Source organism: Schistocerca piceifrons, chromosome 4 (genome assembly GCF_021461385.2).
Source record: "Schistocerca piceifrons isolate TAMUIC-IGC-003096 chromosome 4, iqSchPice1.1, whole genome shotgun sequence".
NCBI lineage: Eukaryota > Metazoa > Arthropoda > Insecta > Orthoptera > Acrididae > Schistocerca > Schistocerca piceifrons.
In genome coordinates this window covers 488,995,355-489,010,006 of record NC_060141.1, presented here as the reverse complement: position 1 = coordinate 489,010,006, position 14,652 = coordinate 488,995,355, and positions in this window count along the sequence as shown.

Sequence of the window (14,652 nt, the reverse complement as noted above, 5' to 3'; positions counted from 1 at the left end):
CCTTACGCTTGCCGTATTTCCTACACGAAATCGATACGATCTGTGTGTCTATATTGGTTTTATCCTATTATTTGTGACAAATTTTGGCTGCGAGGGCCCTGTCAGTCATGTGAATCCGTTAGAATGCCTTGGCGGACTGAGGTACATCTAATTATAACAATGAAAAGCTGAGTCTAATGAGTGTAACATGAATTTACGCAACGTGAATGCAGCCCTAATACTCAGACGCTTAATTGAACAACCTATGTATGGGTTAACCCAGAATTGCTAATCGTAGAATAGCAGCTAAACCAAGCGGAACTCCTACCCAGAAGGCGTCTGGAACGAGAATCTGGTCAGGCCACATTAGCACTGCCCGTTGGTGTAGCGAATTTTTTTCAGAATATTACGTGTACGGATGGTGCTTCTTTTGATGCAGCTGAGCTCCCAGAGTGCCATCAGTTAGGCTAAGCTGCAAGTATATTCTCCCTAAGTAATACCTTTGGTATCGTTGCTGCTGCTCTACTAAAATAATGGAGGAATTATGTCGGTTTTCTCTTAACGTTAGCCGCGTGTCTGGTCGTTCACGAGCCTGATACCTCGGGACGATTCATATCTCCCAGTAGGGGTGAGTTAAGGCCTAAGCGACAGAATCGTCCATTCGTTTCACCAAGCTGAGAAGCACCTCTACTGCAAACTTTGTACACAGGGTGTACCACAGACTGAGGTAACGAAAATCATGGGACGTCTCCTAATATAGTGTCGTACAACCTTTCTCCCGGTATAGTGCAACATATCTACGTGGCATGACCAAATTTCGCCGCACTGTCATAACGGATACGTTCCTCGCACGTCGCAGTTTGATTTCAACCTCTATTTCTCGCAAGGATTCCTTGTCTGTTAGCATTAACAACTCTACGAAAAAGGCGTTGCTCCGGTCGTTAACTGAAGGCCGTCGGCCACTGCGTTGTCCGAGGTGAGAAGTAATGCCTTAAATTTAATATTCTCGGCACTCTTGACACAGTGGATCTCGGAGTATTGAATTTCCCAATGATTTTAGAAATGAAATGTCACTTGCGCATAGATCTAACTACTGTCCCGTGTACGAGGTTAATACCCGTCGTGCGGCCATATTCACATCGGACATTTCATATGAATCATCTGAGTACAAACGTCAGCTCCGCGAACGTAGTGCCGTTTTATGTCTTGTGTACGCAGTACTATAGCCAGCTGTGTATGTGTATAACGGTATCTCATGCCTTTTGCCTCCTCTTTGAAATTAGTAGCGAAAACAACCCATTTCCACGTTCATGATATTTAGTTTTGTTTTTAAGGATCTTACCTAAAGCCCAAAAACGGCAAATAACGTACAAGTGAGAGAAGAAAGCAGAAGCGAGGGAAGACCGCAAAATTATATGTCGCTTGAGTGGAAAAAAGGAGGCAGTGAGCCCAATGATATCTGACTGGTGCGAAAAAAGGAAAGTAATATGCAAGTGTATCGAAGAGCATGTACTCTTTGAATTTTAACACGAGACCGTATCGTGATATGGAACGCCTGTCTTACAGCGTCTATCACTCGAGTTGACTGAGCTTCTCCAAGAAGCTTTCCCGCTTACTAAATGAACCGGTGGTAAAACGTATTGCTTTTCTGTGGAACTTCTCCATTTCCCCTAGTTATCCTATCTGGTACAGACATTCCACATGCTCGTAGCGTGTGCACGAAGCGACAGTGCATAACCGTATCGAAAGCCTTCCGGAAGTCAACTAATATTGGATCTACCTGGGAGCATTTTGCTATTACTTTACGAGTCTCATGGACAAGCAGAGCGACCTGGGTTTTACATGACGGCCGTTTATAGAAGCCAAGTTCATTCCTACAGAGCAGACTCTCGGTCTCGAGAAACGTCATCGTACGTGAATGTAAAACATGTTCCAAAGTTCTACAACAGATTGACGAGAAATACATAATTTTGTGCGTCTTGTAATGGGGAAACACTGGCGCTCCAAAATCGTGAATAAGGATTTTAGTGGCAGGACTGGACCCCGGGGTTTGGGATCCTCATCCACCATTGGTTGCACACTAGATGATTTATTTATGAAAAGTTTTAGAACTAAAACAAACAATGAACTTGACATGAAAATGTAAAGGTTCCTCAACTCAAATATAGTTTACGGTTTTATAGCAACAATTCGACAATACATAGCTTTCGGGCAGAAAAACCATAATTTAATTTAAAAATTGAAAATTTGTTCGAATGATGTCTCGGGCGAGACGTCGGATGTCATAGTGAAAACTCCACAATATTTCGTCAGCGCAACTGGCCGACATCTTCAGGTGCGACGAACACACTGCTAAGGCAGGACCAAGGCCCCCTATTTATGCCAGTTTTAGGCAGGAAGTGCGCATGCATGGAGGCGTCAAATTCGATGGACAATAGCGACGATATCAACTGATAGCTGGAAGGACAGTAACGCCACCTACAGGATGAAGAACCAAATACTTCGGCGCACGCGCGGAGGCTGCCGCCGCTGCTTTGCGCTGCCATCGGCAGCCCCAGCGGCCTCTGTCGGAAGCCGCAAGCAAAACTGCGCGTCCACGTAGGCGCCTTGATTATCCTCCCGTTGTCAACAGAATATTTATGTTGCTGGCGAATCGTCGTCCGTCTTCTGACCAATAATATTCCTCTCTGCTCGAAGCGACTTCAGTATGACCAGTGCTGGATCCCATGCTGAACTAAGCTGGAAGCCCGTGTCTTTGTTCACAAGATTCGTCGAGCTACGTATTTCCACTGCTTCCTTAATAACACTGTCCCAGTACGAACTCGTCGATGCGAGAATCCAAGACCCAGGCGATCATCATTGGCCGCACCACCCGCTCCTTCCACCTCCATGATTTCTACCTCACCATTTATGGCCGTCCTATCCACCTCACTCCTACCCTCAAATACCTTGGCCTCACACTCGACCGCCACCTCACCTGGACTCCCCATCTCCTTACCATCCAAAACAAAGCTCACAACCGCCTCCGCCTCCTGAAACTCCTGTCCGGCCGGACGTGGGGTCTGCATCCTTCCACCGTCCTTCACACCTACAAATCCATGATCCGCCACATCCTTTCTTATGCCAGCATCGCTTGGATTTCCGCCCCTCTCCGGTTCTATAAAGCCCTCCAAATCCTCGAACGCCATGCACTCCGCCTCGCCTTCCACATCCGCCTTCCGTCCCCCACGCGCATCCTCTATGACATCCCCTTCCCCCACCTCCTCCTTTTCCATGAACACATCCACACACTATATATTGTCCGCCGCCTTGATCCCTCTCACCACCTGTTGTCTCCCTTCCTCTCCACTCCCAACCAGTAGTCGCGCCTTTACCGTTGTGTCCCTCCCTCTCTCCATCTCCACACCCTCCATCTCCTTTCGCAACACAACTTGCACCGTCTACCCCTCCCGGATGATGAGCTTCGCCCTGACATCTACCCTTCCTACCAACTCTAACCCCCTCTTCCTGCCTCCTCCTCAGGGCTCCCTCTCCCCCCCTCCCTCCTTCTGAGCGGATTTCCCCTCCTACTCCCCCTCCATCTCTTGTGCCTTCTTTCAGTGTCTCTGCGCTCCCTCCTGCCCTGTCTTCCCTTTTCCTCTCCCACCCCATGTGTCTCCTGCCCCTTCGTGAACCCACGGTTGCCCCTCCTGTCTTCATCCCGCTGCTTCCCCAGCTGCCCCATGCTCTCCCCTCCTTTTCCCTGCTCTCTGACCTTTCCTCGGCAGGTCCCACCTGGTAGTTTTATTCTTCGTCGTGTGTGCTCCAAGTGGGTTTTAAGTGTGTTGTTTTGGAGTGTTTTTAATACTGTGGCCAACTTTTAACCTGTGCATGCGCATCCAGTGTCTTCTCTGTGTTTTAAGAATCGCCAACTGTGTTTTTTAACTTTCTGGTGACTTTTTTAACTGTCCCCAATGAACGTCTACGTGTCAGTGTATTTTTACCTCCATTTTCTCCCCTTAATCTGTTTTATGTTCCCCTTTTTTATCTCCTTATGTATGTATTATTTTATTCTTGTTTTAGTTGTCGTGTCACTCGGCTGAAGAGCGGCGGATTGTGCTGCTGACAGCCCTCCCCTGCCCATATGTGGCAGGGGAATGAAATCACTATAAAGAAAAAAAAAAAAAAACCCTGCCTTAGTCCCCCTCCCGGATGATGCCCTCTGTCCCTCCATTTATCCCTCCTATCAACTCTGATCCTCACTCCCCCTCCTTTCCTCTGTCCATTCCCTGGGCTCCCTCTTCCCCCTCCCTTCCATCCTGCTTTCTCCCCACTAAACCTCTCCCTACCTCCCTTCTCCCCCCCCACCCGAGTACTTTTGTATTCCCCTCCTCTGTCTACCCCACTCCCTGTCGCGTCTGCCCAGCGCCCCCCACCCCTACTATGGGTCCTCATCCTCCATCAGCTCCTTTCCCTGCTCCCCCCCCCTTTTTTTATTTCCCGTCATCTGTCCAGTTTCGCCCCACCTGCTCTCGGCTGTGGTATGTCACGTTTGCCAACTTTTTAGTGCAATGTTCCAGTGACTGTTCAGTGTTGTTCGTCTTTCTCATGTTGCGAACAGAAACCATGCTGTCGCTGGGTATGAATTTTATGTCTTTTGCAAACAGAAACCAGACTGTCGCCGTGTTTTTTTAATTGTCTGTCTATTGTTTTACCTGTCTGCTTTGTGTGTATTTTCTTAGCGTCATCATCCCTCTGTTCTTTGTTTTGAGTTCCACGATTTCTTTTCGCCATGTTACTCTTTAAGTCTCCGACTTTATCGCCTGTTTTTATTATTTATTCTCTTCATCTTTCTAACAAAGTCTGTAGGCTGAAGAGCAGCATACTAAGCTGCTGCCAGCCCGCCACCTTCGGGGAGAATTGAAATTCAATAAAGGAAAAAAAAACCTGCCTTAGCAGTGTGTTCGTCGCACCTGAAGATGTCAGCCAGTTGCGCTGACGAAATATTGTGGAGTTTTCACTATGACATCCGATGTCTCGCCCGAGAACCATATATACAACATGTCCGTCGGGAAAGCCTCAAGCAACACTTGTTCGAATGACTTTAACAACACCACCTTAATCGGCAAGACATAAGTAAATAATGTTTTTTCACGTGAACCAATTAAAAACAATTTGAACAATTAATAAAAGGTCAAGAAATAATGACAACCCCCCAAAATTTTTATAGAGATAACAAGCCCCAAAGACCGAGCGAGGTGGCGCAGTGGTTAGCACACTGGACTCGCATTCGGGAGGACGACGGTTCAATCCCGCGTCCGGCCATCCTGATTTAGGTTTTCCGTGATTTCCCTAAATCGCTCCAGGCAAATGCCGGGATGGTTCCTTTGAAAGGGCACGGCCGACTTCCTTCCCCGTCCTTCCCTAATCCAATGAGACCGATGACCTCGCTGTCTGGTCTTCCCCAAACAACCTAACCCAACCCCCAAGCCCCAAATGGCGGCAAACATACTCTACGCCTACCAACGTTTTTAGGAAACCATTAACAAATGAACCTTTTTCCATTCAGAAATAGAAAAAAAAAACCGTAAAACAATCTCAATACACAGCCGGAAATTACGGTAACATACAAAATTAAAGCCCTTTTCTTTAACACAGAATTTAGTGGTTGGTTGGAGAGCACAAGCTATTAAAGCAGATACTCCAAAACTGTGTCAAGGACTTTGAGGAGTAGTACAAAACGAAAACAGTTTACCTTACATATGAATTCCGTGCTCTCTGAATCTGATTTTAAAATCGCGACCTTCACAGGACCTACATCTAATTTGGTAAATGCTGGACATTGAAAATTTTTACAGTTTCTGGTCTACTGGAAAACATACGTAAGTTTCTTCTGGGTGCGAAAGCTTATCTGTAATTCAGCATTCAGAAAGTACTTGCAGTTTGTTCACAGAACTAATCCGAATAGGATATCGAGGCACATTACACTCATCACATTGAACACGGCCGATATTTTGCTTGTAAAAACGCCTATACCAATGCCAGTATTATCCTTTCCGTACAGCCATTATCTGTACCTATTTGCCCTATAATATCCATTCTCTTATTTATGCAATCCCTTTTCGGGTTTAAATTTGCTAATATATGAAACATTGCTTGGAAAAATGCCCTTTTTTGTGCACGGGGATGGTACGAATTCGTAACAATTACTGTGTATGCAGTAGTAGGTTTTCGAAACATATCTAGACCAAAGCTGGTTCCTTCTATTATCTCTTTCAAATCTAGGTATCTGAAGCAGCCATTGCTCTCTACGTCCACATTAACTGAATACTAGAGGGCATCTGATTAATATTGTCAGCAAACATAATTACATCACTCTCATCACCTCGAAGTAGGACAAACATACCATCAACAGATCTGCGATATATCGGAATACTACTCGCAGCTGATGTTTATTCCTGAAAAATTCTTCTATAAATTAACAAGTTTGTTTGCGTGGCCATCAACCGCAGCAAGCACAGAAATATTCCTTTTGTAAATAAAATCATCTTTTCTTGCTGCAGCGTATTTTATTTCGTCCAGTCGTATTTCTCTTTTCTAGATTTCATTGGAGATGCCTGAAAGTAAAAGGCGAAACGCGTTGGAAGGAATAAAATGCGTTGCAGAAGGAAAATGCATTTTTTATTTACAAAACGAACTTCTCTAATTATTGATGAAAATGTCAGCCGGAAGACCTGACAGACACAACAGCCAGTAGCAAAGCCATCTCCTTGAAAGTATGTTTTGTTGTCAAAAGCAAAGTAACAAAAAGAGAGACACAGGTATTGACTCCAGTATTCAGGTATTTCATCAGAGCACATCTTTCAATGCAACAAAAGATTTCTATGTAGATATACAGGGTCTCCTCAATCGGATTGTTCGTGTATAGTTTGGTGATATCTGACAAGGCCATAAAGGCATTCGGAGCGATACTAAAATAACTGTAACGCCATAAATCAACTCGAAAGCGTACACAAAACATATTCCGTTTCTTTCTTACCAGAAATAATATGGCATCTTGTTAGCAGTCTGTATTTTAAAAAAATTACTTTGAATGTTGTTGTTTCTTTCTATTACAAATTTGGAGTTTTTTTTTCAATTATTGTTAACCATAATAAAGTCTTCGCCAAGCTTGATGGCGCTCTAATACCCCATAGCTATTCACGTTAATATTTATTTACTTTGTACACAGCTCAGGTTTCTTGTTTAGCCTGTTCGTGTTGGTTACGTTAATATCATGTAACTATTAGGTCTACTGCTTACTTTGGGGTCAGGGTATGTGCTTTCTGTCTGTATGTGCACAGAGGTTTTGTAAATGGATTTTATTTCATGAGTAGTTATACGTAATGTGCCATTTTTGACAGATTATCTGATGGTGGAATACGCCGAAACGTGTCGTCGTTTTTGGCCAGAAAAGTCTTTCTGTATTCAGTTAATAATTTATTACCTTTCGATCTACTCAACTTTCTACAGACAACATCTACTGTTTACTTTCTACAGACAACATCTACTGTTTACCATGGTCGCTTTCCTCTTGTGAGACTTTATGTCACGACTTTGTGATTTAATGCTGTGCTGGGCTGTTCACGAGGCCAAACTGCTGTACATTTTAGAAGAAAAATATTGGTTAATCAAATGAAACATATATTGAGCAGTAAGTGTTTAAATAGGGGAGTGATCCGAAATGTGTAAGGTGAGAGCTAAACAATTGTTCTCTGAGTGCACGATGTATCAGTTTTTGTTTCTTTATGAAAAGTGAAATAAAAATAGTCTACAGAACCAAACAGTTGGCGGTCGACATAGGTTGTTACTTTTGTTTTTTATAACTCTGTATGTGTAGTGTACATTGTACGAAAATAACCTACTCAGTCCTCGTAATACATCATAATTCTTAAACCATTGCGTCTTCCTATCATATTATCATCATTACCCTCATAATCATCATCGAAAATCACTAACAGTTTCAACATATTTCTCTCTACTGTATGATTTTCATAATAACCTCACATTTCATATCATCATAAGCAAAGTAGTCTTCTTTGCTTATTTTCACTCGCTTATGACGTATGGTATTATATTCTGAGAAAAAATCTTCAAATGCTCGAAGGATATTTTTGACTCAGAAACGGGCAGTTCGGGCAATAAGTGTTTTAAATTCGTGAACCTCTTGTCAACCCCTGTTAACTAGCCTGGGTATTCTGACAGTGGCCTCTCAACATACTGTCGTTTCTTGTTAACAATATCAGCTTATTACCAAGAATGATCAGTTGTCATTCAATTAATACTATGCAGAAATCCAGTCTGCATTTGGATCGCACTTCTTTGACTCTTGTGCAGGAAGGTGCACAGTCTACTGCTGCATGCGTTTTCAAAGATGTTTACAGCAATCCACGCACTTTCTAGAAGAAGCTGTAGAGTTTCCTCATGGGCCACTCCTTCTGTTCTGTCGAGGAGTCCCTTGAAAAATTAAGCTGATTCCTGTGTTATGTTGTTGATTGCGTTTACTTAGACTCATGGCTTGTCTTTTTTTGGATTCATAAAGATTTTATTTTATTTATTACTACTTTTATTGCACTGACACGTTCCATAACCTTGGAGATTTGCTCCTCAATTTGGTCCTGCGGAACTAGAGGTGTAAAATAAAAATAGTGTTTAAATTTTAAAAAATCTGTTTCATTAATCAGTCTTCACACAATTAACACTTACCAGCTACTCTTCATATATAACACTACTGACCAAACAAACCTTCTTTACTGCACAGCTGATCATGAAAAGAAAATCTCCCCAAAAATATATGTTACCTCACACACTGAAAATTTCCTTAATAATCTGTATATCTCATCAGTTCTGGTACCAAACCTTTCATATTATACCCCACGTCTGCTACTACTGCATTTAAAATAATAGAGTTCAAAGCTGTATACTTGTTTTGTCAACATGTGCTTCACTTCCACAAATTTCGTATTGAGAAAAGTTTGCTGAAACTACAATTATTATTTTGTAGAAAGTGGGCAGTTGATTGTCGTGCTTAGGACACTCGGTAAGATGTCCGAGGTATACTGCCGCAATTACGTCATTGTTTCATAGTATTTTACCGTCCCGTGTTGCTATGTCCAAGAACTTCAATTAAATGACGCTTGTTTTTCTTTACATTTTATCCTAACAGACTCAAATATTCATGAAACACGAGTGATTTTTCAAATGGATCAAATAGCTCTAAGCACTATGGGACTTAACATCTGAGGTCATCAGTCCCCTAGACATAAAACTACTTAAGCCCAACTAAACTAAGGACATCGCACAGAGCCATGCCCGAGGCATACGCGAACCATACGCGACTGGAACAGGAAAGGGAGGTAATGACAGTGGCACGTAAAGTGCCCTCCGCCACACACCGTTGGGTGGTTTGCCGAGAACAAATGTAGATTTAGATGTAGGATTCGAACCTGCGACCGTAGCAGCAGCGCGGTTCCGGACTGATGCTCCTAGGGCCGCTCGGCCACAGCGGCGGGCAGTGATTTTTCATTTGCAAGTTTTTTTAACCAAGTGATATATTGTTGGTTACTGTCACGAAATGTTTAATCGAAGTTTTCAGTTTCGTCAGTATCGGAATGTACTTTGTGGCCATTCTTAATCTTAGCTCACAAGTCACTTAAATTACTTTCAGCATTTTTACATTACGATAGTAGAAGAAAATTCCTTGTAATTATCGACTAAAAAGGATAGTAGGAGAAGGGGAGTGTATCAAGAAACGGATAAAAATTGTAACATACAGCTCATGGAGGTGTCGTTCGCCAATCGTATATCCACAAAAGTACGAGGACAAATCAAAGTGTTTGCCGCTATTTTTTTAGTCAAATTACGGCTGCAACTGTGAATTCAACATATCCATTCCAGTACTGGACCTTTCTTGTTTCGTGCCGCCCTTTTCTGCTGTTAGTCCGCCCCACTGGGCTGCTATCAGTAGTTAAAGATGGCGGCCGTGCTCCACACGTCCATTGCGTTAGAGCAACGAAGTTTGTTTCGTTTTCTGTAGAGCAAGGGAAGAACGCCCATCGAGATCTATAGGTAAATACAGCCCACATATGGGGAAAACTGTCTCGCATCACAATGAGCGGTCAGGGAGCCCTCGTTCGTCGCTGAATGACAACAGTTCCCGCGTGGATGCAATGGTGAAGGTAGATCAGTGGGTGCACATCACAGCCGTTTCCTAGGATCTTGCCATATCGTATGGGAGATACGACGACTTCGTTCATGGGTCCTTAAGATACCATGTTCCGTAGTCAAATGGACGGATTCTATTACAGAGGCATCTAAAATTTATTGCTGCAATGGGACAAATGTGGAACGAGTGTGGAAAAGTAGTGTAAGGTATGTAGAACAGGATATATATTTGTCATTATCTGTATGTATCTTACTCTGGCTAATAAAAAATGGGGGCAAAGGCTTTCTGATTTGACTTCGTGTAATGGATCCCCTAACTACATTTGAAAGTATGAAAACGCGTGGAATTCAGACTGTCAGTTCTTTTTGTACTTCTTTTACTCCAATGATCAGTATAGTAACTTGCGGACTGTTCACTGTCCTGTGTATAAGTGCATTTTTATACAGTAAAATAATCGCGTAAGTTGACTGCATGAAAATGTTTGTAATTGTAACTGTAATCTTTCTGAACCCACAATACTTGTTTTTGCTATGCCACCAACGCTGTTCTTGCGGAATGTGGCTTATATGTCATGAATACACACAAATATCGAAAGTTCCAAAATGTAAATAAGAATAAATAAAATAATTACACTTGAATTTTCTTTCCCTAAGTGGAAGCTATTCTTTCATTTCTCTTACATGGTAGCCTGCATAGTGTTCCAAAGATTTACGTTTCCATGTACGAGAAGAACGAGCTAGTATAATACTACCCGAGTTTCTGTTATGTTACTCGAAATGGTAGCTGTCTGTTCGTGTTATTCACGGGTTGGTATAGCAACTTGTTTGATTTGTGTCAGTATTTGAAATCGCAATATCTACCTTTTCATCTGTTTCCGACGACTTTTTATTCCGTCGACTCTGTTATTTTTGGTATATTACTGAATCTGTTCTCAGTGTAATTCCCCATTGACTGCATATCATCATGGACTCCGTCTCTAATTTGAACTGGCAAATTCTGTAACCGTGATTTTATCTCTTCCAGTGTCTCCTCCAGTGACTAAATTTTAGAGACAGCAACAATTCTGCGATAACGACGTAATCAGATTCAACACTAGTGCCAACAGAAGGGAACACAGATACAATAAAATAAGAATAAACAGTTTTCAATCGCGTACTGGCCACAGAAAGATACCTCGAACAGAGACACGTGAAAGTAGAACTACAATGACTTCAGAATGTCAAATGGCCTTTCAGCATAATCACAAAAAGTCAAGTAAATACCCAAAAAACTCGGGACTACTGAAGAACGGGATGCAACCCGTCGGCTTTGACCAATGACGTCAGAATTTGCCAGAGATGATTTATTACACAAATTTAAGAGCTAAGAGGAGTGTTCATAAACAAAGGAATGCAGGAGCGAAAACATATGGTGGACATACATCTCAACCAGTAATATTTCAACCATAATGTTAAGGACATCGTTTCTTTTTTTAGTTCTAGTACTTCTGTAAAAAATAAAGGAAAAAAAGAGACAGAAGTAGCGTTAGCATAGAATACCTCGGTTTACATATATATCAGTTGTACCTCGAACTTCAGAGTCGATCTTTATAGATTAACTGCAGTACAGGTCACAAATTTAATGTTCGTCGATTTCTTCGATTTCGTTGGCATTAGTATCCTATTCTTCAGCTGAACTATGTATGTCATCTGAAGGACGGGATACAAATTTTACAGGTGTTGTTTCTTTCGCCTCCGCTACTACTAACCCGTGGTCTAGGGGAGCCGGCACGGTAGCTCAGCGTGTTCGGTCAGAGGGTAATGTGCCCTCTGTAATAAAAAAAACTGAGTTAACAGATCAACAACGAACTTATATGGACGTCTTACGAGCAAATGCAACGAACTAAAGCGAGTAAAATGAACATTTAAAAAAAAAAAAGGGGTAGCGACTTTGATTCATAATCAAAACGTCTTCGGTCCTGGGTTCGATCCCCGCCACTGCCCAAATTTTGATAAATAATCAGCATTGGCGGCGGAAGACTTCCGGCATAAGAAGTCAGCCTCATTCTGTCATTCTTGTCAAAGAGGGCGGAGGAGCGGATAGAGGTTCAGGGCACTCTCTTGTCCTAGGGGTGGGAAATTGCCCTTAAAGGCGGAAGAATCAGCAACGATCGACGACATGAGGATGCAGAAGGCAATGGAAACCACTGCATTAAAGACACGTAACGTGTATCCACAGGACATGTGGCCTGTATTTGAAGAAGTGTCATGATGATCTCTCCATTGGCAAAAGATTCCGGAATAGTCCCCCATTCGCATCTCCGGGAGGGGACTGCCAAGGGGGAGGTTACCATGAGAAAAAGATTGAATAATCAACGAAAGGATAACGTTCTACGAGTCGGGGCGTGGAATGTCAGAAGCTTGAACGTGGTAGGGAAACTAGAAAAACTGAAAAGGGAAATGCAAAGGCTCAATCTAGATATAGTAGGGGTCAGTGAAGTGAACTGGAAGGAAGACAAGGATTTCTGGTCACATGAGTATCGGGTAATATCAACAGCAGCAGAAAATGGTATAACAGGTGTCGGATTCGTTATGAATAGGAAGGTAGGGCAGAGGGTGTGTTACTGTGAACAGTTCAGTGAGCGTATTGTTCTAATCAGAATTGAAAGCGGACCAATACCGACAACGATAGTTCAAGTATACTTGCCGACGTCGCAAGGTGAAGATGAACAGATAGAGAAAGTGTATGAGGATATTGAAAGGGTAATGCAGTATGTAAAGGGGGATGAAAATCTAATAGTCATGGGCGATTGGAATGCAGTTTTAGGGGAAGGAGTAGATGAAAAGGTTACAGGAGAATATGGGCTTGGAACAAGGAATGAAAGAGGAGAAAGACTAATTGAGTTCTGTAACAAGTTTCAGCTAGTAATAGCGAATACCCTGTTCAAGAATCACAAGAGGAGGAGGCATACTTGGAAAAGGCCGGGAGATACGGAAAGATTTCAATTAGATTACATCATAATCAGACAGAGATTCCAAAATAAGATACTGGATTGTAAGGCGTACCCAGGAGCAGATATTGACTCAGACATACAATATATTAGTGATGAACAGTAGGCTGAAGTTCAAGACATTAGTCAGGAAGAATCAATACGCAAAGAAGTGGGATACGGAAGTGCTAAGGAATGACGAGATACGTTTGAAGTTCTCTAACGCTATAGATACAGCAATAAGGAATAGCGCGGTAGGCAATACAGTTGAAGAGGAATGGACATCTCTAAAAAGGACTATCACAGAAGCTGGGAAGGAAAACATAGGTTCAAAGAAGGTAGCTGCGAAGAAACCATAGGTGCCAGAAGAAATACTTCAGTTGATTGATGAAAGGAGGAAGTACAAACATATTCCGGGAAAATCAGGAATACAGAAATACAAGTCGCTGAGGAATGAAATAAATAGGAAGTGCAGGGAAGCTAAGACAAATTGTCTACAGGAAAAATGTGAAGACATCGAAAAAGATATGGTTGTCGGAAGGACAGACTCAGCATACAGGAAAGTCAAAACAACCTTTGGTGACATTAAAAGCAACGGTGGTAACATTAAGAGTGCTTCGGGAATTCCAGTGTTAAATGCAGAAGAGAGAGCAGATAGGTGGAAAGAATACATTGAAAGCCTCTATGAGGATGAAGATTTGTCTGATGTGATAGAAGAAGAAACAGGAGTCGATTTAGAAGAGATAGGGGATCCAGTATTAGAATCGGAATTTAAAAGAGCTTTAGAGGACTTACTGTCAAATAAGGCAGAAGGGATAGATAACATTCCATCAGAATTTCTAAAATCATTGGGAGAAGTGGCAACAAAACGACTATTCACGTTGGTGTGTAGAATATATGAGTCTGGCGATATACCATCTGACTTTCGGAAAAGCATCATCCACACAATTCCGAAAACGGCAAGAGATGACAAGTGCGAGAATTATCGCATAATCAGCTTAACAGCTCATGAATCGAAGCTGCTTACAAAAATAATATACAGAAGAATGGAAAAGAAAATTGAGAATGCGCCAGGTGACGATCAGTTTGGCTTTAGGAAAAGTAAAGGGACGAGAGAAGCAATTCTGACGTTACGGCTAATAATGGAAGCAAGGCTAAAGAAAAATGAAGACACTTTCATAGGATTTGTCGACCTGGAAAAAGCGTTCGACAATATAAAATGGTGCAAGCTGTTCGAGATTCTGAAAAAAGTAGGGGTAAGCTATAGGGAGAGACGGGTCATATACAATATGTACAACAACCAAGAAGGAATAATAAGAGTGGACGATAAAGGAAGTGCTCGTATTAAGAAGGGTGTAAGACAAGGTTGTAGCCTTTCGCCCCTACTCTTCAATCTGTACATCGAGGAAGCAATGATGGAAATAAAAGAAAGGTTCAGGAGTGGAATTAAAATACAAGGTGAAAGGATATCAATGATACGATTCGCTGATGACATTGCTATCCTGAGTGAAAGTGAAGAAGA